The sequence below is a fragment of the Homarus americanus genome, unplaced genomic scaffold (genome assembly GCF_018991925.1).
Source record: "Homarus americanus isolate GMGI-L3 unplaced genomic scaffold, GMGI_Hamer_2.0 scaffold32929, whole genome shotgun sequence".
Taxonomy (NCBI): domain Eukaryota; kingdom Metazoa; phylum Arthropoda; class Malacostraca; order Decapoda; family Nephropidae; genus Homarus; species Homarus americanus.
In genome coordinates, this window is record NW_024737097.1 from 13,307,526 (window position 1) to 13,333,952 (window position 26,427).

Consider the following 26,427-nt stretch of genomic DNA (forward strand, 5'->3'; position numbering starts at 1 on the left):
GTTTGGTTAGGTTAGGTTAGGTTAGGTTATCTTCAGATGAGATTAGATGGGGTGGAGGGGAAGGCTAATCTCTACGTGATTCCCCCCAAAAAAGATCTTTAGAAAAAAACTGAACAAAAATTCTGGAAGGTGTTGAGGTTCATAACCATTTTCATATACCAAGAGAGACTGCATGTGATCCCTTTCCCATGTGTAAAACTCTATTATGACCACCTACTAATGGCCGACTTTTATTTTCTTCATGACGCTGGTCTTAATGACTGCAGAGGGGAAGGTTTAGTCTCATTATAATTATTAGCACAGTTAAAGAGAGAGAGAGAAAAAAAAAGAGAGAGAGAGATGCAAGGTACAGTCTCATTATATTCACCAACATAGTCAAAGAGAGAGAGAGAGGAGAGAGAAAGAGAGACAAGGTGCAGTCTCATTATATTCACCAACATAGTCAAAGAGAGAGAGAGAGAGAGAAAACATTTCCGTACTGCTGCCACCTCCATTATAAAGTGAATTACGAGCGTGGGCCTGATGAGGCGTCAGTGTGTAGTGAGTCACACTGCACAAGAACATACAACAAATAACGCCCGACACATTTCTCTGGTCTTAGGTGTTGCTCAGTGATTCTAGGCGTCATGGCCTGTATGTGTTCGTCTTGCTTATTTTTCTTCTCTCCTACTTATTTTACTTCTTGCCATCATCATCATCATCAGTAGTAGTAACAAGTGATCGTGGGCCCTTCATGCCTAGTGGCGAGTCCGGTGGTACAGTTTACCAAAGCCTGAAAGTTCGAACGCTGCACTGGCTAGCGGTCGTCCGGCTGACCGCGTACAGCAACATCGTTTTCCAGCGTAAATAAAATAGTTAATCAATGCCTTTCTAAAGAAACCATTGACATGGGACCAGGTTTGTTCCACTCTACGATTTTTTTGCGATTTTTCCACCAAGTTTGATGAAAAACGATTCTGCCGTTTCAGCTGCCCAGAACAGACACACACAGAGACACACGGCTATTCCTACAGTATATGAGATAGATGGTCGTGGTTGTTATAATCATGGTCGTGGTTGTTATAATCATGGTCGTGGTTGTTATAATCATGGTCGTGGTTGTTATAATCATGGTCGTGGTTGTTATAATCATGGCGTTGTTGTTATAATCATGGTCGTGGTTGTCATAATGGTCGGTTATAATCATGGTCGTGGTTGTTATAATCATAGTCGGTTGTTATAATCATGGTCGTGGTTATTATAATCATGGTCGTTGTTGTTATAATGAAAGTCGGTTGTTATAATCATGGTCGTGGGTGTTATAATCATAGTTGTGGTTGTTATAATCATGGCTGTGGGTGTTATAATGGTCGTGGTTGTTATAATCATGGTCGTGGTTGTTATAATCATAGTCGTAGTTGTTATAATCATGGTCATGGTTGTTATAATCATAGTCGTAGTTGTTATAATCATAGTCGTGGTTGTTATAATCATGGTCGTGGGTGTTATAATCATAGTTGTGGTTGTTATAATCATGGTCGGGTGTTATAATCATGGTCGTGGTTATAATCATAGTCGTGGTTGTTATAATCATGGTCGTGGTTGTTATAATCATAGTCGTAGTTGTTATAATCATGGTTGTGGTTGTTATAATCATAGTCGTAGTTGTTATAATCATAGTCGGTTGTTATAATCATGGTCGGGTGTTATAATCATAGTTGTGGTTGTTATAATCATGGTCGTGGGTGTTATAATCATGGTCGTGGTTGTTATAATCATAGTCGTTGTTGTTATAATCATGGTCGTGGTTGTTATAATCATAGTCGGATTGCTATAATCATGGTCGTGAGTGTTATAATCATAGTCGTGGTTGTTATAATCATGGTCGTGGGTGTTATAACCATGGTCGTGGTTGTTATAATCATAATCGTGGTTGTTATAATCATGGTCGTGGATGTTATAATCATGTCGTGGATGTTATAATCATGGTCGTGGTTGTTATAATCATGGTCGGTTGTTATAATCATGGTCGTGGTTGTTATAATCAGGATCATAATCATAGTCGTTGTTATAATCATGGTCTGGTTGTTATAATCATGGTCGGTTGTTATAATCATGGTCGTGGTTGTTATAATCATGGTCGTTGTTATTGTTAAAATGAAGTTGTGGTTGTTATAATCATGGTCGTGGGTGTTATAATCATAGTTGTGGTTGTTATAATCATGGCTGTGGGTGTTATAATCATGGTCGTGGGTGTTATAACCATATCGGTCGTTATAACGTGGTAGTGGTTGTTATAATCAGACTCGTGGTTGTTATAATCATGGTCGTGGTTGTTATAATCACGGTCGTGGTTGTTATAATCATGGTCGTGGTTATTCTAATCATGGTCGTGATCGTTATAATCATGGTCGTGTTTTATAATCATGGTCGTGGTTGTTATAATCATGGTCGTGGTTGTTATAATGAGACCGTGGTTGTTATAATCATGGTCGTGGTTGTTATAATCATGGTCGTGGTTGTTATAATCATGGTCGTGGTTGTTATAATCATGGTCGGTTGTTATAATCATGGTCGTGGTTGTTATAATCATGGTCGTGGTTGTTATAATCAGACTCGTGTTTGTTATAATCATGGTCGTGGTTGTTATAATCATGGTCGTGTTGTTATAATCATGGTCGGGTTGTTATAATCAGAACCGTGTTTATAATCATGGTCGTGATTGTTATAATCATGGTCGTTGTTATAATCATGGTCGTGGTTGTTGTAATCATGGTCGTGGTTGTTATCAGACTCATGGTTGTTATAATCATGGTTGTGATCGTTATAATCATGATCGTGGTTGTTATAATTATGGTCGTGGTTGTTATAATCATGGTCGTGGTTGTTATAATCAAGGCCGTGATTGTTATAATCATGGTCGGTTGTTATAATCATGGTCGTGGTCGTTATAACAAGACTCGTGGTTGTTATAATCATGGTCGTGGTTGTTATAATCAGACTCGTGGTTGTTATAATCATGGTCGTGATCGTTATAATCATGGTCGTGGTTGATAATCATGGTCGGTTGTTATAATCATGGTCGTGGTTGTTATCAGACTAATGGTCGTGGTCGTTATAATCATGGTCGTGGTTGTTATGATCATAGCCGTGGTTGTTATGATCATAGTCGTGGTTGTTATGATCATAGTCGTGGTTGTTATAATCATGGTCCTGTTGTTATAATCATGGTTGTGGTTGTTATGATCATAGTCGTGGTTGTTATAATCATGGTCCTGGTTGTTATAATCATGGTTGTGGTTGTTATAATCATGGTCGTGATTGTTATGTGTTCTTCTCTTATGTTTTATCTCATTATTCTTACTTTACCTACATTTAACCGACTAATTTCTACATGTTATCATCCAAATACTTGTTCTGATTTTTGTTTTACTTATCGCTGTCCTTCCTTTGTCTCCTTCTCTATCTCCTTCTCTACTATCCTTCTATTCCATTCTTATTCTGTCCTTCCATCCCTCCATTCATACCTCCACCTCTCACTATCCCTCTCTCCCATCTCCTTTCCTCGCCGCCTCTTAAGGATAATAATGCTTCAGTCTCTCTTCTTCTTCTCTTCTCCTTTCTATTGTAGTGATGGGTTGTCAGACCACAGCTTACATCTCAGAAACTCCAGTCTGACCGACATTAGCCGAGGGCAAAGTATAGGGTAACTCTGCGGTTGACCAAGGATTGTAAATCAACTAGCCTCCCATGTGACATGTGGCCCCAACAAAACATGTAAGAAGGCACCAGCTGACCCTCTTCCGATATACACAACCTACTTCTGAACAAAGGCCGGACCTGGCCTCACAATTAGCCAGGTCACTTGTAACCCTGAGCCCAACTCAAGGGCCACAAACCACCAGGGCCTCTCGTGTTACACGGCCCCACCTGACGACTTCTCCTTACATCTCAGAAACCCAGTCTGACCCGACGTTTGGGAAGTCAAGTGTAGGGGAACTCTCACGGTTGCCTCTCCCATTATACACACGGCCCCGCCTGATGACTTTCCCAGATAGTTCTGAAAAGGTCCAGGCCTGACCGCACATTTAGGGGTCAAATGTAAGGAGACCCTTCGCCCCCCCGGCCAGCTGAACCTGACGGCTCGCATCCCAATATAGACGTCCTGGTCCTCCCTCGGCGATTGCAGAGAAGTAGTTGTCTTGTAACAAGGTGGCCAGCTACGACACCACCAGCCTGCTCGAGCCGAATCAGAGGCCGGAGGCAAGTCGCCTCCGGTCAGGACCGAGACTTCTCCGTGTCCCCGCTTAAGCAGTCGCCCCCGATACCAGTGTCCCAGCAAGCAGTCGCCTCCCGATACCAGTGTCCCAGCTAAGCAAGCCCTCCCGACACCAGTGTCCAGCTAAGCAGTCTCCTGTAGGCCTCCCCTAGGTCACGTGAGTGTTTGTCAGAGCTTTCCATGGATGAGTTACCTACGTGGAAGTTTATTCATTTCATTTCGTGTCCGAGAATCAGAGTGTCTAGTAACGTAATATGATGTCCTAGTAACGTAAATATAATGTCCTAGTAACTTCAATAGAAGGTGTTATTAATGTGTCCATGTCATGTTCCTAATTAATAAAGGTAACGAAGCAGTGTTTGAGAAGTCGCCTTTAGACGTATAGATGTGTATTGGCGTGTAACACGACCAGTGTATACGATAAAGAGTAAATAACTATCACGGCCACGCTACCAAAGTCTTCCTCTCTTTATACTCTTATACTATCAATATTCTACCTATATGTAATCTTCTTCTTGTGAGTTTTGTCTCATTACACTATCTTCTCCATGCATTCCTGTTATTATCTTTTTCTCTCTTCTCATTTCCATGTACAGTCAGCCACAGGAATAAGTATACTGTACACACTGTAGCTGTAAGGTCCGAAAATGGTCTGGTAATGTTAAAACTGCGTATCCAGACGCATGATGAAACTCAGCTCCCCCCCACTTGTTATCTCTAACTATTTTCTGTTTCCCCTTCTTTATTCTTCTATTTACTCATCTTCCTTCTTTTACTAATCCAAACAAAATAAAAAAAAGTAGGCTAAGAAAAAAAGTGGGGGGAGGAGGAGGGAGCCGTAAGATAACTGCAATCGTGGGCTGACAATGTACAGCGAATGATGGTGCACCAAGTCCTTAGACTTGCATCGTTTTCCAGCGTAAATAAAATGGTTAATTAATGCCTTCCTAAAGAAACCATCGACATGGGACCAGGTTTGTTCCACTCTACGAATTTTTTTGCGATTTTTCCACCAAGTTTGATGAAAAACGATTGTGCAGTTTCGGCTGCCCAGAACAGACACACAGACTAACAGACAGACAGACAGACAGACAGACAGACAGACAGACACACGGCTATTCCTATAGTATATTAGATTATTATTATTATTATCATTATTATTATTATTATTATTATTATCATTATTATTATGAGTATTATTATTATTATTATTATTATTATTCTTATTATTATTATTATTATTATTATTATCATTATTATTATGATTATTATTATTATTATTATTATTATTATTATTATTATTATTATTATTATGATTATGATTATTATTATTATTATTATTATTATTATTATTATTATTATTATTATTATGATCATTATTATCATTATTATTATGATTATTATTATTATTATTATTATTATTATTATTATTATTATTATTATTAAAACTACTATCGTTATCATCACCTTTAACAGGCACAACTGGCGGCCAGCCCACCGACCATCACTAACCACAAGATAAACCGGAAACAACAGAAACATAGGTTAGCCTCGTCACCCTCACCTGTCGGTAATTCTTCGTGAGATATGGATGGTAATAGGTTATCTCCCCCTCCCTCCTCTGAGCTAACATTTCGCGGTGTCATTAGTCATTACTCTATAGCTTCTGTGATGCTGATATTATAATAGTAATAATAATAATAATATTTCCTACTACTATTCAGTATAGAAAAAACTCATAATTTATAATGGCTACTAAACTAAAAATTAAGCTTTAAATTGCAATATATAACAATAATGAGCTAATGCATGAAATAATGATATTATAAGTACAGTATACATAACCAGAACAGGAGTGACATGTGCTCTTTACACTTACAGTAATGTCCCATTTGCTTTATGAAATTGCATTATCATAATAACATTGGCTGTGGATTTAAATTTCAACACTAATCTTTTGATAACTTCAGTTACTACTATGTTAATGACATTAGGTTGAATGAAGCTATATATGATATATATAAAAAAAAAAAAAAAAATATATATATATATATATATATATATATATATATATATATATATATATATATATATATATATATATATATATATATATATATATATATATATATATATGTTATTAACATAGTAGTGACTGATGTTATCAAAAGATTAGTGTTGAAAATTAAATCCACAGCCAATGTTATTATGATAATGCAATTTCATAAAGCAAATGGCATTATCAAGATAATCAAATGTTATCACTGAAATATAACTCCAGTGACCAAACATCTGTAGACTAAGGACAACACTTGCTCCGTCCATCTGTGAATGGAAGACGTGACCCAGGTCATGGAAGAGGAAAAACCAGCACGTGGCTCGACAGTCACATCCAACCACAGCGAAAATCCTAAATTTGGAATACTGAACTCATGCAAAAAAAAAAAAAATCCTTCAGCGGAATGGTGTCAAGTTCAATATCAATTTATTTTTAGTGATAATAACGCTCATCAGCTATAAAACCAACTACTGTACATGTATTACTTACAAAGAAGTGCCAGATGTTGTCATGTGTCGAGGGAACTATAAGTTATTGATATTATAAAAGAAAACGAAGAGCAAACGTTCCGTCACTGTGATGTAAGTAATAATTACCAACAACAGGGAAATGTATTCCCTCAGGAAGGGTCGCCGCCTAATTTCCAAGTTTAATTCCAAATTCATTTTCGTCTACAGTGAAAATCATTAAAACTTTACAGAATATTTAAAGTAGCCCAGATTTTTTTTCCTCGAGAAGAAAAAATACTTTAATCTTAATCCAAAGTCTTTCAACAAAGAGTTCCAATAATGAGCAGCTGTCTCGTCGGCCTCCCTACGGAGCCCTAAATGATGGGAGACAGAAACACTGTCTTAAGACTCTCCTCAACGATATCACTCATTGACGACTTATTCTCCCTCAGGATGACTGAGGGACACCCCCCACCCTACACATACATCACCACGAGCTCAACCAAAACTTTATAAAACTTTTCCCAAACTTAGTCGAGTTTAGTTTGATTCTAGAAGGTAATAGACGAATGCATTATTTTCAACCTAATTACAAGTATATAACCAAAACCAACCTAGTGTTTCACCTACTGTAGAATCCCCCCCCCCCCAAGAACACTTACACCTATTTTTACTGAAATAAAAAGATAATGTCTTGACCAGAACTGTTGCGAACTTACATCAGTGTAGGAAACCAACCATCACGTCACGTCTTATACAAATATACTCAGACACGATACTAAGCTGACTGAAGACTAGTTTAAGCTGGGTTGATGCTATTGGAATATTTATTTCACATTTATAAGGCTCCTGAAGGTATTGGTCAAGATATATGAGGTATACAGGTGTATTTGTCTTGAATTTACGCCAACACAAGTACAAAAATTGTGTCAGCAATCGACTATAATCAACAGAGAAGTAATTACCTCTCCAGCACACGTTAACAAAGGTCAGAGGATACCTCAACAAAGGTCATTGTCAACAAATAGAGACTCTTTTTTACTAAACATTACTTTGCCGTAATAATATATATATATAGTTTTTATCTATATTCATGTTTATATACTGTATTGTCAGGTGTATTCATGTGTGTGTGTGTGCTCACACCCATCACAACGCAACAAAAGACGCCCACACGACCTGTATCTGGCCACTCACTCGCCCGGAAACTCAGATAGCAGTTCCAAGAAGGCGTTTCTCTCAGTCTGAGGCGAGCGCCGGGAAGGTAATTATGTCGTAACTCACGGACACTTAATTAAATAAACCACAACACAGAGGTATACAAGACTGACTCATAATTGTTTACACACACACACACACACACACACACACACACACACACACACACACACACACACACACACACACTCACTCCTTTGCTGTTACTCGGAATCAGGTATGGCGATCATCCAGCAAAGACACACTGATATGAATTATTAGTGTTGTCACTTTCGGTGGTTAGTTCTGAGGTGGCTCGAGAGGCGTTATGGGACCGGCAGGATCATCATCTGCAGAGGGTGAACGCGTGGAAGGGTACACCTAGGCCCAAGGACAAAAAAAATAAATAAATCATTCTTTTTATTCTTTATTATTTACAATTTATGAACACATCTCCGACATGTCAAATATTACATTTATTAAATCATAAGACAAAAATACTTAACCCAACCCAACCCAACGTAATGTAACGTAACCTATTTTATACTTTAAGGGGCTTTTGTCCTACTTTGCACTTGAACTGACGGAGTTTTGTCCAGGGGGCTTTTGTCCAGGGGGCTTTTGTCCTAGGGGCTTTTATCCTACACTCACACCAAGTAAGCGTCTTTCTGGTGCTGGTGCTTGTCTGCCTCGATATGCAGTAGAGTTAACTAGAAAGTATTGACACCTGTGGTGCTCCTCTAAGCGTTACTTTGTGGAGTGATCGTCTCCCAGGTGAGGGGATCGATTTGGCACGTTTATGAGGTATACTTTTTCCGTTGCCCACCAGAATTATGTTTACCATTCTTTAGGTGCAAGGTAGCCGGTCCAACGTAGTTGTTCGTGGATAATGAAAGCCTCGATGCTTCTACAGTTGTTGGAAGCGAGAATACTGGCATTTTTTTTGTCTTGCATTCCCAACGAACTTGGAGTCTGGTGAAATCTCCCAAGTGCCTTAAGGTGCTTCCAGTATGTAACCCATGTCTCGCCACCATACAGCAGGGTGGGGAGAATCATTGATTGAAACATGTGCAGTTTTGTAGATAATTTCAGCTCCCTACAGTTGAAGACACGTGAACGCAGTTTTCCAAAGGCTTAAGACGCACGTCTCATCCGATATTTGATCTCTTCATCGCTGTCCGAGGTGGTGGACAAGTGGGAGCCAAAGTGCTGGACGTAGTTAACATTGGAGAGGATAGTACCGTTAACATGGATATATAGTGGGGCGCTATTGAACCAGAGGCAGGCTGGAAGATAATCTAAGTCCTGTGTGCGTTCACCTCACGGCTTAAATTTGCAAACGCATCTGCATTAGGTGTTTTGGATTTCCTTAAATTAAGTTGCTTTCAGTGTGAGCGTCAAGGTTGAGAGCGTCTGTATATTGAAGTTCAGTGATGGAAGCGGGCGACATTTTTGTTCCTGCTTGAAGCTGTTTTATGCTGAAGAGTCCCTTCATCCGGTACTGAATATTCACCCTGTCTGCTAAATTGGCACTGGGACAGGTAAGGAAGGCAGCCAAGAAAATGGAAGAGAGAGTTGGTGCCAGTACACGTCCTTGTTTTACCCCCATTTAAATGAAGTAGAACTCAAACTGGGTGCCATTATGTAAGACACTGTTGTTCATGCCCTCACGAAGTTGCTTCACAATGAAATTAATTTTGGTGGGCAGCCAAAACGACTAAAGGTCCGCCAGAGGGCTTCTCTGTTGACAAAGTCAGAAGCCTCAGTATGGTCAATGAAGGCCATGTACAGTCACAATCAAAAGTTTCGACACCCCCTTGGCTGGGTGTTTGCCGAGGCCAGGGTTGAGGATTGTGTCTGTACAAGTCTCGGCGCTGTTCTTTGCACTTTTCCTGTCTTTGATGGGCAGCAAAGATCATGTCAGTGGTTTCCCGTGATGGTCTGTTGTCACTTTGAGTTTCCGGGGGGGAAGTTTTCCGCCTCAGGAAGAAGTCTGTTTGGGAGGACTCGGGCGATAATCTTGCCAGCCTTGGACAGCAGCGAGATCCCGCAGTAGTTGCCACAGTCTGACCGGTCTCCTTTGTTCTTATCGATATTGACGATGAATGTTTCGATATGATCCTCCTGTTCCCATATTTTCTTAAATAGAGTGGAGGCGGCTAGTCAACAAGAGTCCTCCAGCTTTATACACCTCACTTGGGATTTAATCAGATCCTGTGGCTTTGTTATTTTTCATCTGTTTCATATAAATAGCTACCTCATCACAGGATGGAGGATAGTGTAAGTGAGCCAGCTCCGAGTGCTGAGGGACCTGCTGGATAATCAAAACATCTACTTCGGTGTTCCGGTTGAGCAGGAAATGGGAGTGTGATTTCCAGTGCTGAAGGTCGTGCTCTTAATCTTTGATTAGGGAGTTACCTTCAGATGAGCCGAGGGGACCAATGGAACCATGCCGTGAGTAGTTGGGCCGTAGATTCCTTTAGTGGAATAGAAAAATTTACACACCTGGTGTTGATCCGTATGTTTTTGTGCGTTTCACGTCCTTTCTAGTTCACCATTCCATTCTTTATTTACTAAAGTTTGCTCTGGGCCATTCCCATAAGCCAATTTGTGCGAACTTTTAGCATGGTGTTGCATGCACCCAAACTAATATAAAACCACCATAAAACATTTTGTTTTGCAATTTTGGGGGTGTTAAACACTATAATGACTCGACTATCACGCCAAAAAGCCAATGTAAAAAGGCATACTCCAAGCTGCACCGGGTGTATCAAGTGCCTGCCTGTGCATCAGTTTTATATTATTATTTTACGTAATAATCATCTGTTTTATCAAATACCTTTGCACTCTTTGTTGCAATATTTTTCGATAATTTATATTCAATAGAAGACATAATAATTTCGTTTTGTGCTCTTGACCATGAGCTGAATATACGGGTACTCTATATTTTTTTAATTGTGTTGTGATATACTTGCTTCTAAAGGTTAATTTTGTCAGTTGTTAATCTCTATTTCACCCATTTTTAATTTTCTCTAAATTAAAAGACCATTTCTACACCAGGTAAAGAGAATGTGGCTGCCTCACCCGCCGCACCACTCCTGATACAGTATCTCTGTTTGAGATACCGAGCTAGAAAAGTGAGAATACTCTGCACTGAATCCCTGAGGTACACTACAATACAGTGCACGTGAGTACACTACAGTACAGTACAATACAGTACAGTACACCTCAGGGATGGAGGCCAACAATAAATATACATTTTACTACGACCATATTCTACCTTCCACGGTTATATTTTGCCGTGTGACGGAAGGTGGGATAACGTGCGGACCCTAGGCAACATGATGAGGGCCTCAGCTTGGTTCACCTCACATAAGGAATGTCTGGTGTTGATCAGAACTTGGTGCACCTCGTTTTGGTGTGGGTCAGAACTTGGTGTGCCTCGACCTGGTGTGGGTCAGACTTGGTGCACCTCGGCCTGGTGTGGGTCAGAACTTGGTGCACCTCGACCTGGTGTGGGTGAGAACTTGGTGCACCTCGACGTGGTGTGGGTCAGACTTGGTGCACCTCAGCCTGGTGTGGGTCGGAACTTAGTGCACCTCAACCTGGTGTGGGTTAGAACTTGGTGCACCTTGACCTGGTGTGGGTCAGACTTGGTGCACCTCAGCCTGGTGTGGGTCAGAACTTGGTGCACCTCGACCTGGTGTGGGTCAGACTTGGTGCACCTCGGCCAAGTGTGGGTCAGAATTTGGTGCACCTCGGCCTGGTGGGTCGGACTTGCACCGGCCTGGTGTGGGTCAGACTTGGTGCACCTCGGCCAAGTGTGGGTCAGACTTAGTGCACCTCGGCCTGGTGTGGGTCAGACTTGGTGCACCTCGACATGGTGTGGGTCAGACTTGGGCACCTGGCCAAGTGTGGGTCAGAATTTGGTGCACCTCGGCCTGGTGTGGGTCAGACTTGGTGCACCTCGGCCTCAGACGCACCTCGACCTGGTATGGGTCAGAATTTGGTGCAGACTGTGTTGTGGCTAATTATTCTCCGGGTGATAAATGGTGGCGGGGGATATCTCATTGTTTGGTTGTGAGGGATGACTCAGGATCACGTCCCGCTGTTAAACACTCCAATATTCTCACTCATTAACAGGTTTCCGTCGACGCTGGCAGTGCTATCACCCACCACTTTCTTCCCCACGCCTCTGCCCTCCTCACCATCGTACATCACAGAAGAATACAGAGGACAGTGTATCAGCTGTAACTTCCCTACTGCTAATACAGGACCCCTACAAAATCCTCTCGCTATGGTTATCTTAAGGCCACGTCCCATAATAAATAAATGGTTATGATAGGACAGTTCCTCTACATTGTGAGGTATATTCGTACAACCAGTATTGCCTCTGTTACCTTGATATTTAACTAGATGACTGCTAAAATCTATAGGCTTGATCTCTTTATAAAGGTTGAAGTTTTATTGGTGGCGGGGGGATATCTCATTGTTTGGTTGTGAGGGATGACTCAGGATCACGTCCCGCTGTTAAACACTCCAATATTCTCACTCATTAACAGGTTTCCGTCGACGCTGGCAGTGCTATCACCCACCACTTTCTTCCCCACGCCTCTGCCCTCCTCACCATCGTACATCACAGAAGAATACAGAGGACAGTGTATCAGCTGTAACTTCCCTACTGCTAATACAGGACCCCTACAAAATCCTCTCGCTATGGTTATCTTAAGGCCACGTCCCATAATAAATAAATGGTTATGATAGGACAGTTCCTCTACATTGTGAGGTATATTCGTACAACCAGTATTGCCTCTGTTACCTTGATATTTAACTAGATGACTGCTAAAATCTATAGGCTTGATCTCTTTATAAAGGTTGAAGTTTTATTGAAATTGCCAAAGTTGCAACGAAGTTATTGTTTGAATAAAATTGTCAACGAGTGGACGAACGAGTGAATGACTGGATGGATGGATGGATTGCAAGACAACTAAATTTACCCTCAAATTTCTATTAAACCTGGTCAGTCGAGGGATTTAAAGGTGTTTTAAGAAGGTGTTATGTGACCTGACACAAACTACACACAACACATCTTGCACGTAAACACTCAACTTTGAAAACACTAATCAGATAATATCAGAGAATAAATAAACAGTAGGGTCAAAACAGCCAATTATAGTTTCAATAAAATAACCAATTTCACGGCAATTACAGATCTTCCTTATATGGATCAGGTTGATATATCGCTACAAGATTACTACGTCAAGAGGGAACGTTACCTATGTCATGGAGGAGCGATTCCTTTCACATGTGTCAGAGTAAGTTTGTGATGGTTTCTATTGGTGGGTGGGGGGAGAGGAGGGGTGGGTGGGGAGAGGAGGGTGGGGAGAGTGGTAGGGTGAGTGGGGAGAGAATGGTGGGTGGGGGGGAGAGAATGGAGGGTAGGGGAGAGGATGGTGGAGTGGGGGAGAGAATGGTGGGTAGGGAAGAGGATGATGGGTGGGGGAGGAGAATGGTGGGTAGGGAGAGAGGATGGGTGGGGAGAGAATGGTGGGTAGGGGAGAGGATGGTGAGTGGGGAGAGGATGGTGAGTGGGGAGAGAATGGTGGTAGGGAGACGATGGGTGGGGAGAGAATGGTGGGTAGGGAGAGGATGGTGAGTGGGGGAGAGGGATGGTGAGTGGGGAGATGGGTGGGGAGAGAATGGTAGAGAGGATGATGGGTCGGGGGAGAGAATGGTGGGTAGGGGAGAGGATGATGGGTGGGGAGAGACGGTGGGGGAGGATGGGGGAGAGGATGGGAGTGGGGGAGGATGATGGGTGGGGGAGAGAATGGTGGGTGGGGGAGAGGGATGGTGGGTGGGGGGAGAGAATGGTGGGTGGGGAGAGGGATGATGGGTCGGGAGAGAGATGGTGGGTGGGGAGAGAATGGTGGGTAGGGGGAGTAGGGATGGTGGTGGGGAGAGGATGGTGGGTGGGGAGAGGATGGTAGTGGGAAGACTGGGGGAGAGACTGGTGGGGTGGGGAGATGTTATGTGGTGGTAGGGAGAGGATGGTAGGTAGGGGAGAGAATGGTTAGTGGGGAGAGGATGGTAGGTAGGGGAGAGGATGGTTAGTGGGGAGAGACTGGTGGGTAGGGGAGAGACTGGTGGGTAGGGGAGAGGATGGTGGGTAGGGGACAGACTGGTGGGTAGGGGAGAGGATGGTGGGTGGGGAGAGGATGATGGGTGGGGGTTGGGATTAGTGGTTGGGGGTGGGTTGGTGGCTGGTGGAGTGGGTGGTGACTGGGGGAGGGTTGGTGGCTGGGGAAGGGTTGGTGGCTGGGGAAGGGTTGGTGGCTGGGGGAGGGTTGATGGCTGGTTCACTCATGTCATGCCTTTTTCATCAATGCATATGCCCCAACACTGGATGCAGATGATAACATCAAGGAGGCATTTTACTCCAACCTCGTCAGTGCTAACCTCTATCCCCAGGGAAGATAAGGTTGTGCTCCTTGGTGACTTCAATGCCAGAGTTGGCAGAGATGCTTTTTTTTGGCAGGGAACCATAGGGAGAAATGGACTAGGCAAGTGTAATCACAACGGCCTACTACTCCTCATCAAGTGTGCTGCACACAACTTCACTATCACCAATACCCTGTTTGGGCAGGCCGACGCGTTCAAGGGTTCGTGGTAACACCCTCGATCCAAACACTGGCATCTCATTGACTACATCATTGTCAGAGAAAGAGATCACCGAGATGTCCTCATCACCTGTGCCTTGCATGGCTCAGACCACTGTGACACTGATCACCGGCTTGTCAGAGCCAAGTTCTCACTTTACATCGCCCCAAAACAGCGAAGGCAGCAAGCTTCCAGAATAGGTTTTAATACTAAGTGTCTGGAGGATCCAGTGGTAGCACATGCTTTTAGAGAGCAGCTCGAACGTGGGCTGATAAACAACGCAAATCCAAGTACCGAATGAGATATTCTTAACAATATCATAACAAAAAACTGCAGAGGGACCCTAGGCCAGATCGGAAGAATACAACAGGAATGGTTTGATAAAAATGACCCGGCAATCAATGTACTCATCAATGATAAACGTGCTGCTTTAACTGACTGGCAGAACAACCCTCAGTCTCGAGCCAAAGCTGAAACCTTCGGCATGAAGAAAGCTGTGGCCCAGCGGGAACTTCGCAATCTAAAGAATAACTAGTTTAAAAAGAAAGCATGTGAAAGACAAAAATCTGCAGATCAGCACAAGATGCGCAAATTTCTTAATTCCACAAAAACATTTTATGGGCCAATCACTCGTGGCACAGCCCCCCTCCGCTCATCCAATGGTAACTCCATAATTAAAGACAATGAAGGCCTCCTTCAGCACTGGAAAGATCACTCCCATTCATTGCTCAACCGAAACACCGATGTGGATGTTCTGACTAGCCAGCAGGTCCCTCAACATCCAGAGCTGACCCACCTCAGTTATCCTCCATCCATGGATGAGGTAGCTACTGAAATGAAACAGATGAATAATAACAAAGCCCCAGGGCCTTATGAAATCTCAGCCGAGGTGTACAAAGCAGGAGGACCTCTGCTTACCAGCCGTATCCACTCTCTCCTGGAGAATATATGAGAAAAGGAGGAAATCCCCCAAGCTTTAAAAGACGCCTCCACCGTCAATATTTATAATAACAAGGGAGACCGGTCAGGCTATGGCAACTACCGCGGGATCTTGCTGCTGTCCGTAGCTGGCAAGATTACCGCCCGAGTCCTCCTTAACAGACTTCTTCCTGAGGCGGAAAACGTCCTCCCAAAATCTCAATGTGGCTTTCGACCATCACGTGGCACCACTGACATGATCTTTGCTGCCCGCCAAATACAGGAAAAGTGCAGGGAACAGCGTCGTGACCTGTGCATGGTTTCATCGACCTAACCAAGGCCTTCGACTCAGTCATCAGGGAAGTCCTCTGGTTAACCCTCAACCGTTTTAGCTGTCCCCAAAAATTCATCGCCATTGTGAGGCAACTCCACGGTGGCATGAATGGCTGTGTCCCACACAATGACACCCAGTCTGAGTTCTTCCCCATCCAAATGGGGGTTAAATAAGGGTGTGTACTGACACCAACTCTCTTATCCATTTTCTTGACTGCCTTCTATACTCGTGCCAGTGCCAATCTAGCCAGCAGGGTGGACATCGAGTACCGGATGATGGGTCTTTTCAACATAAGACGACTCTAGGCAAGAACAAATGTGTTCGCAACTTTCATTACTTAACTTCAGTATGCAGACGACCTCACTCTTGTTGCTAACACTGAACGCGTCCTACAGGGGATCCTGAACACTTATGCAGATGCGTATGCACATTTCGGCCTTGAGGTGAATGTATGTAAAACTCAGATTCTCTTGCAGCCTGCCCCTGGTTCTGACACACCTCCACCATCCATCCATCTTAACGGTAATACCCTCTCTAATATTACCCACTTTTGGTATCTCGGCTCCCACCTGTCCACCACCGCGGACTCCATTGAAGAGATTCAGCATCAGATCAGATGTGCACCTCAAGCCTTTGGCAGACTCCGAAACCGTGTCTTCAGCTGTGGGGAGCTGAAATTATCTACAAAGTTACATGTATATCTATATATATATATATATATATATATATATATATATATATATATATATATATATATATATATATATATATATATATATATATATATATATATATATATATATATATATATATATATATGTATATATATGTATATATATATATATGTATATATATGTATATATATAAAAATATATATATATATATATATATATATATATATATATATATATATATATATATACATATATCTTGATAAAATCACACGGGAAAGGAAACAACGGAGCACTTTAGCTTTCTTTATTCAAGACATCTTCAGAGGCAAATGTTTTCATTGTGATCCACATGAAATATACATATATATATATATACATATATATATATATATACATATATATATACATGTATATATATATATATATATATATATATATTCATCTATACATATATATATATATATATATATATATATATATATGTATATATATATATATATATATATATATATATAATATATATATATATATATATATATATATATATATATATATATATATATATATATATATATATATATATAACGAAGAGGAGAACCAGGGAAACACAAACATCTTGACTACGTTGGGTTTCTTTTAATCACTAACGTTTCGGAAAAATCATTTTCCATCATCAGAGCCTAGAAAACAAAATGTTTTGAAAAAGTTTTAAAATACAGGTCACCACGAGAAGCTTTGGCTAACCGAATGTCCCCACCAATTAAAATCTTTGTTCTATCGTCGGTATGTTGATGACACTTTTTTAATTTTCAGATCACTTGATTACGTCCCTATGTTCCTAAATTATTTAAATTCGAAACATGGCATAAACAAATTTCCTTTTGAATTGGAAATGGACAATACTCTTCTATTCCTTGATTGTTATTATCCACCGTCTTCATAATAGTTTCGAGACAGCCTTATGCAGACAACCAAGTTTCACTGGTTTGAGTTCAAAATTTTCATCTTTTATTCCTCTTATTTACAAACGTAATCTAGTACGTACTCTTACCAACAGAGCCTTTAATATATGTTCAAGCTATTTCCACTTGGACGTTGAACTAAAATACATAAAGGTACTACTCTTTTACAATGGTTTCCTTAAGAGATTTACAGACACTTATACAGTATTGGCAAAACCCTTAATAGGGTTATTAGTCCCACACAGCCTCAAATTCACACCGTCCCTAAATATTCTATCTATTTCACCATCTCGTACACAGGTCCACTCAGTTTCACCCTTAGAAACAAACTTAAGAAGCTTTTCAATGAATTCTACCCACAAATTTCTCTTAGACAAATCTTTAAAACCCAGAGTTAAATTCAAAAATTCTTTAAAATTAAAGACACCATACCCACACACCTGCAATCCTCAGTTATTTACCAATTTACGTGTGCTAGCTGTAGGGCAGCATATATAGGTAAAACAAAAAGACATTTGATAACTCGCATCCATGAACACTTGGGTCGTTCCGTCCGAACAGGCCAGTTAATCACACAACCACCACATTCAGCCATCCGTACCACGCCCATCAACATGACCACCCGTTTTCGCCGTCCGATTTCTCAGTTCTCGGCAGGAGTATCTGTGAGACGGACCTCCTCATTATGGAAGCCTTGCATCAGTATAAAGAAAAGCCATCCATTTGTGATATGGCTTCCTGTGAATTGTTGTGTTTTTCGCACTAAGGCTCGTCTAAATTAAGGTAATACCCCCTGTATATTTTTATTTCACACTTTTTTATTCCTGATTTTAGCTTTGTACGTAGGTCTCTCGCCTTTTTGTCGGTTTTAAATTGGATTGCTCTGTTTTAAAATTTTATCGAAGGTAAATTTTCGTATAATGTTATGTTTTTTATTGTATATGACCTGTATTTTAAAACTTTTTCAAACTTTTTGTTTTCAAGGCTCTGATGATGGAAAATGATTTTTCCGAAACGATAGTGATTAAGAGAAACCCAACTTAGTCAAGATGTTTGTGTTTTCCTTGGTTCTCCTCTTCGTTATGAAACTACGCTTTCCACGTAACAAATCCATTGCTGAAGTTTTATATATACATATATATATATATATATATATATATATATATATATATGTATATATATATATATATATATATATATATATATATATATATATATATATATATATATATATATATATATATATATATATATATATATATATATATATATATATATATTTTTTTTTTTTTTTTTTTTTTTTACTACAATTTTGTTCCGAACGGAGTGAAATTCTGTCCGAAACTGCTGAAAGTTTTTCAACTAATTTAAAAGACTTGTATGAACACACACACACAGACACACACACACACACACACATTCCCTCATCATCTCTTGATTTCCAACTTACGTCAAGTGTCGAACACCAACTAATGAACGAGAAAACTAATCAAAACTTAAATGAGTGGTGTCATTCCCCCCCACCCCTTCCCCCCCTCACACACAAACGAACATCAGAAACTTAGTTTTGAAGGGTAAATAGTGAAGTTATGCAAGGAAAATACTCTAGAACGACGCTAAAGTTTACTTGTTTCATTAGTACGCTAATTACCTGCTGTGTACGAAGAGTAACTGATGATTCCCCGGTCTTCGGAGTTTATCTTACGCAGGGGTAACGTTATCGTACTTATCTGCTTCCCAGGGTGAGTCGCAGCCGTGAGCTAGGCTTGGTACGTCCCGAGGCTCCACCTTGCTAGGTCTCCCACAGGGTAGAACAAGTAAATCTTCATGCACTGTTGGAAGTGTCCATGGGAATTTTCTTTGTTTAGGGATAAAATGTCGGTCATATCTTTAGTGTAGTCTGTTCTCTACTAACGACAAAATAATGATCTTGTGAATGTTTCCAGTGAGGAGTAACCATAGTGTTGACTCATTTGTTAATTAATAAATATCATGTACCTAGATTTGTGTTTAGAAAATCCCCCTTAAGACCATATTATATTTATACACACTATTGCGTCTCGTTATCAACATTCCTCACTTTGTAATTCCTCCTACTATAAACTCTCACTATACTTCGCAAGGGTGCCAATGGTTTTCATTACAATGGTGCCAAAAGCTCTAATTACATAATTAGTGAAGTAGATAAGAGAGAGAGAATGGACACGCTTATTAAATACCAGCCGGGTTACCAGGAGATACCCGGGTTTGTTTATATAACTAAAGGTTGATGTCTGCGCGGCGGCCCATAGCTTATGTTCAGCCTTGGGCAAAATGAAGTGGACAGACAAAAATTTACAAATTTCAATTCTAAATCTTCAAACATGTTGACATACATTGCGAAGAGATACACAAACAAACAGACGCTGCGTTTCATTTACAGTATACATATTATTATTATTATTGTTATTATTATTGATAGTATTATTATAGAAATTAAGTTTAATTTGAAATTTCAAATTACGTGAATTAATTAAAATAATTTACTTCATCAGCTTAACAATACATATACACTATTGTAAATTATTTACATACAAAAATTTAAACATATAAGACGAGGATAAATTTTACAACAATTGTCTCTTAATTATCAATACTCAGAATAACATAAACCACTTTATCATCTTACTAACAACAATTGCAACGATATACTGTACATTCATTCTGATAAATATACAGGGTACCTTTTTTCGAAATAATTCCCATGCACCAAAAACTATATCAGTTGGGAACTTAATGCTCTGTGTAAATGTAGCCTAATGTTACAGAAAGACGTGACGAGATCCTGAGAGTTATAAGGTATCACTTGATTTATTACGTGGCCCATCAGTTGTGTTTAACTAACGGTTTTCAATCAGTCACGCCATGGCGCTCACTGTGGAAGAACGCGTATGTCTCGTCGAACATTTCATGTAGAATGCATTCTTTAGGTTTAGGAAATGTCAAATTGGATTTTAAAGTCGTACGAACTTTCGAAATCAGTGATATGAAAACTGGTGAACCAGTTCAGAGAAACAGGCAAGATGGTGCCACGAGTAACATTTTGCGATACAACAGAACGAGTTTAGGCTACTCTATGGCGATCGTGTAGTGTCCAAGTCATTATGACCACCTCGATCACCCAGATTTTACGTCGACCCCCAGATTTTACGTCGACCCCCAGATTTCACGCCGCCAGATTTCTTTTTGGGGGTATATTTGAAGGTTATAGTGTATGCTACAAATCCACGCACCCTTAGTGAATTAAAGGCACCCAATCAGCATTATTCCCCAAGAAATGCTTCACTCTGTGTCAAAGAGCCTGCTGTGAAGAATAAATTTGTGCCTGCTACATAGTGGTGGACACTTTCGGCGCTTCATTTAGGTAAACAATGGTGTGAATTATGTCACGTCTTTCTGTAACATTAGGTTAATCTTGCGAAAACTATAGCTTTTAGTGTTGGGAATTATTTAGGGCTCTTGAGTAAAATAATCACCCCAGAAACAAATATAGGTAAATAAACAGACAAAAATAATCAACAAATGGTAAAACATAATTGCTGAAAGGGACAGGCAACAACACACCGGCACCAGCTCCTCCAAGACTGTTGGACTGCCTTTATTCCTTCAGGTGAAGGAGAGTAGTCTAATTACGGTAAAGTTTTAGTGTAATTTCGAGGCTATTTTAGCCAGTATCTTTGTCATGGTACCTAAGGGAGCCATTTAGATGAGTTCATGCACCCTCAATTAGGTGGAGTGGGAGCGGCTCTAAAGAATCCTGCCCAAGACTCTTACGCCCGTATTATTAAACATCCTCCCTTGAAGAGGGTCGTCGTGTTTCAACCCGAGTTTTAAACTAAATGAGTCCTGAGGGACACCGCAGTACAATACTTATCGGGGTGGTGTGGCGGTAAAATTAACTAATTCCAATAAAATTAATTTATAATATTGGAATTAGTTAATATCCCTCGTAAAAAATACAGCAAAAGAGATGAAGTGAAAAAAAAAAGTTTGTGACAGAAAAATTCGAAGACGGATAACAAAACAGCAACAGACACACAAAAAAAGAACAGCACACAAAAACAAACATCAACACACAGATGAAATGACACAAAGGTTAGGAAAAAAAAGGCAAACTGCAGCACGAACTTCATCCAATTATGGTGGGCACCAGTTCTAAATGTTTGTAGAATCAAACGCCAAAATAAAATAAAACTACAGCATTTCATATTGTCTCACTGTCTCTCTTATCTCATATCATTGAATAGAGAAGCTTGAGATGTGTTCCTGTCTGTTGTTCTTGTCTTTTTAATAATAATAAATAAAATATATGGTCTTTAGATGTATAAATATTCAGTGTATACTGTAGGTATTTAAAAACTAGCTAAGACAGTTAAAAGATAAAAACAACAAAAAATCTTGAACAAAAATCAAAGTTTTCACAAAAGTAAAGAAAAGAAGTTTATGTTAGCCAGCGAGGTAAGAACTATACAGCACAGTAATAAAAATAATGAAAGGTTAACAATACCTGATAAAAATGCCGCCAGGTACACATCATTACACGCCAGAGTGAGCAGAGAAAAGAGTTAAAGACGTATAACGGAGACTTGTGAAGTAGAATTTCAAATAAATAATAATTTCCATGCATTTACGAACAAATTCTTGAAGATAGTTTACAATTATTTATAGAGGAACAGTAAGTTTGTGTGTGTGGGTGTGTGTGTGTGTGTGTGTGTACAGTAGACTAAAACCTTAAAGGTTGCTCACTACAAACACATCAGAGGCAATATAATAGTAAACCAACAATTACAATGTTTATTCTCTGCTGTGTATAATATCCCCAGAGGGCGCCTCGTGTGTCCACCACCGCCAGGGTAAATGTTACTGTTTTTACTTTATCTAAGTGAGAGAAATTGTACTTTAACTAAATTTCTGTCATATATAAGAAACGATAGTGTGTTTTTATAATCTCATCACTACAACCAGATGGCATGATGTGCTCTAAATAGAGAAATTCGTCAACATATTCGGTGTTGCTAGTTACTTTAAAGGTTTTGAAAGGTAATCATTTTTTTTCTTTATAACACTATAAATTACGTGAAATTCAGCGGAGTGTTTGTAAGTAATAATAATGAGTAAGATAACATTGTACTCAAACCGGGGAGGAACACGTCGACCTAACTCAAATTATTTCCTTAAGTGTCTCCTATACAGCAGCAGAAAAATACAGCAAAAATCACGTGTAGATAATGAACTACTCTGCCGTGCGCATATTGTAGACATAAAACATTCAGAGAATATATTGCTTTGTTTCGTATTATAAATCTAACTTGCCTATATACAATATACTGCAGAGTTCCAAGTTTTATCAATTGGTGCAGTAATTTATAGTACAGGAACATTAGTGTAGAGACCTGGACAAAATTAACATAAACCTGAAAATATCAGGAAAGCTTCCCTATATTATACCTTGAAACATACCATAAGTCCCTAAGATCTCCCTGCTGCTCCATGGTGAAAACATTATAGAAACCTATTACCCAAATTTTGCGTAAGGTTGTAAGCGTCCCTGGTGAGTGAGATCTGATCTCCATGATTCTAGTCATTGATGAAGATCATGTTTATGAAATATCGGGATATAAGAGTTCACACAGCTTTTGTAATTTTTATTCAAAAAATTTAATAAGTTTAAAAAAAAAAATATTATTAAGATTATTAAGAGCTTCGTTCTGCTCTTTACGTTTACCAAGCCACACTGTGGCTCCATGATGGACAGAGTGCAGAGTGCATATAGTTCTGGAACTAGTGAAAAATAGGTAATAACCAAAAATAACTCTGTAAACCATATAACGTGTTAATTCATGAGAACAAGGAAGCACACCATGAATATACCCATGGTATCTGAAGAATCCCCTTAGATATTTTCCTCACCAGTTTCCTCTATATCTACTGGTGGTGCATTGGTACAGTCCAGTCCCATACAGTGCTTGCACATGGAAGAACAAGAAAGCTGTGTTTGCCTGCACGTGCATTGTCGATTGCATCCTTTCTTGCAGTTGCAACTTATCATCTTCGGGAGTTTTTCTGGTGCAGGTGGTAGCTCAGTTGGCACGGGTACTAAAGACCCGTGGGTCAATCTCCACCCCCATTCTGTGGGTTGAAGTCCATTTCCCAACCACTGCTGAACCTGAAAGTAGAATGTTGCTCTTCTGCACTACTTGTAGGTGGAAGTCTAGCCAGGTCAAATGAAGAACCAATACCTTTGTTGCAGATGGCGTTATTTTAAGCATAATACTTATACTCGTCCAGACTTGCGAATCGATCACCACCATATAAGGCAAGGAGAAAATTTTTTCCTGCAAAACATACATCAGCTTTGGTGGCTTCTGCATTTGTGAATACTGCTGTGGTTGAGGCTAAATTTGCATCGGATATCAAACGTTTGTAAGCTGCTTTCTTCCCTTTTCCAAATGGTGTAGAGGTTGTATCGCACCCTGTGACTGCAAGCATGAACAAAAGACTGCTCTTTCCTTCTCCCAAAGCCTGCTGGATTGCTTGAATATTGAACACTTTGTCCAGCTTACTACTTGTACCTGGTTGGACCATGAACACAGGTGCATCTGAATCTGCCCGTGCCACCAACATCACAAGAAGGTCTGTGTCATTGCCGACCAAAGTGACTGTCTGTCCGCCATTTGCTTTATCTAAAACAGTAGATACAATGAGTGTGTCAGCATATGCAATGGTTGTTGAACATTCACTCCATCATTGTCGAGGTGTGTGGATAACATTTCAATAAATCTGGACTTGTTACTCTTGTGTGCAAGAAAATTCCCCTGGGATGTCGCTGTGTACATATTTGCAGTGAACATAATATCAGTTGATGGAAACTTGCCTGTCCTTCTCATTTGTTCTGCATCTTTTGTCGATGAAGTGTAATAGCCATCAAATACAACTGTTGCTGCTGCCTTGTTACAGTAGTGCTGTAGGACAAAGCGAGTATATGCAGCACACACTTCCTTGTACGCTGATGGGCGTGGCCAGACAAACTTATGGAGCCATCAATCGCAAAGACAGCATTGACGGGTGCAGTATCTTCACATGGTACCACATCTTGCAACAATTTAGCTAATGCAGCTTTCTGTGGTTTTCTCATTGATGTCTCGTCAAACAGGGCCGGGCACTGTGGTGCCAGCTCATACTTCATGTTTTCCTTAAGGTCCTTATAGGAGTTCATGGTACATGTAATACGATCGAACAGCTGCTGTGGATTGACCGCCACTTCATCATGAATTTTTATTGTGTTTTTCATGGGAGCAAGACACTTCACTTTATTCTTACGCTGAATTTTCACATCATACTCAAATAATATAAAATATATGCAATATCAATTAGCCATAAACATTAACGGCCCAACATATATGCCTGCACTCTAGTATATAAATTAATTTGCAGCTGAAAATAGACAATATGAGGACATGTAGTTGGCATAATATTCTCAGACGAATATATAATCACAAAATGAGATTAGAAAAAACATTTCGTAGCATTAAAGACCATCAGGAGTGACTTTTGACTGACTCATGGTACCAAAAGAGCGTAGAATAGTTGGAAGTGTGCACCTGTAGTGTTTGCTAGGCAACAGTGTCATTTTCACTGTGAAGCAGAAAGGGAATGTTCGGGGACTTTTAGTATGTTTTAAAGAATAATATTGGAGAGCTTTCCTGAAATTTTCAGCTTTATGTTAATTTTGTCCAGCTTTGTACAGTCACAGAGTTAAAATTACTGGAGCATTATATTGTCCATATGAATAATGAAGATTTATTATTAATAATTTTGTTTTCAACATAAAAATTGCGAAGCCGTATGAGAAGTCTGGTTTAGAATCAAGTTGATGGTCTATGAGATAAATTAATTAAGGAAGCGATACTAATTTTTTTTTTTTTTTTTTTTTTTGCAAGAGATCGTAGCCATGACACGTCATAGGCAGGTGTTGTCGCGCAGGGACGGATGCAGGGTGAGCAGAAAGGGTATACCCAGGAGGTATAGATGATTTAGGAGCCATCCCTGCCCTCAACGCACTCCCTATATGTAAATAGATGACGTTCTAAAATGCAATATTGTTTAAATAACTTTAGTAATTAGTGTGAACTGCTTAAGGGCCTGGCTTACTCGACTGTGAACGGAACACCTTTTGGTGAGTGGGCAGGCGAGTGGTAGTGTTACACGCTGGGCCCAGGGTCAAGCCTCACTGGTGCACGTCTTGTAAGTTCTTATACACTACACACATTTCCTCTATACTGTATACATTTCTATTACCTTACATATTGACGACCTTTACAGACACTTCTCATCTCATAATAAATATATTATTTATGAATGTACTAAGAAGCAAGTTGAAGATCTTTTAATGGTGGACGATGACGGTTAAATTGTGTTCTCGAAAATATCCTTTATTGTAGTTACCTTTGTCCCTCTTTCTTCCCCTCTCTCTCTTCTTGTCTCTTCCTCCTCTGCTGAACAGAGATTGTCATTCAGAAATGTTAAGCTCATTTGTTTTGTTCAGTAATGCCAATCTCACCAGTGTTCCCTAAAGTTATAACTTCGCTGCGGTGTCTTCTGGTTAAGAATAATTCTGAAATTTTATAAGTTGTTTATCGTATGACATTAAGACCTTATGAACGGTACTTAATGACTCTGGTATATGAAGAATATTAAATTAACACCAAATAAAGTATGCTTAATAACCCTGGTAGTTGACTCACCGTAAATTAAAAACAACCATTATCCTTCATTTCCGTTTTAATACAAAGGAAAAACCCGAGAATCATTACAGCTAAAGACCACAATAAGAACATAATGATAAAGGTAAAACTAAAACCTGGATGATACACCATTTAA

The 26,427-nt window shown here is 40.0% G+C and overlaps 1 protein-coding gene across 1 annotated transcript in view; it reads right to left on the minus strand.

Moving 5' to 3' along the window:
• The window catches only part of LOC121873213 (allatostatin-A receptor-like), a 123,658-nt gene that overhangs the window by 81,226 nt on the left and 16,005 nt on the right, over nucleotides 1–26,427 (minus strand). The window lies entirely within an intron of this gene.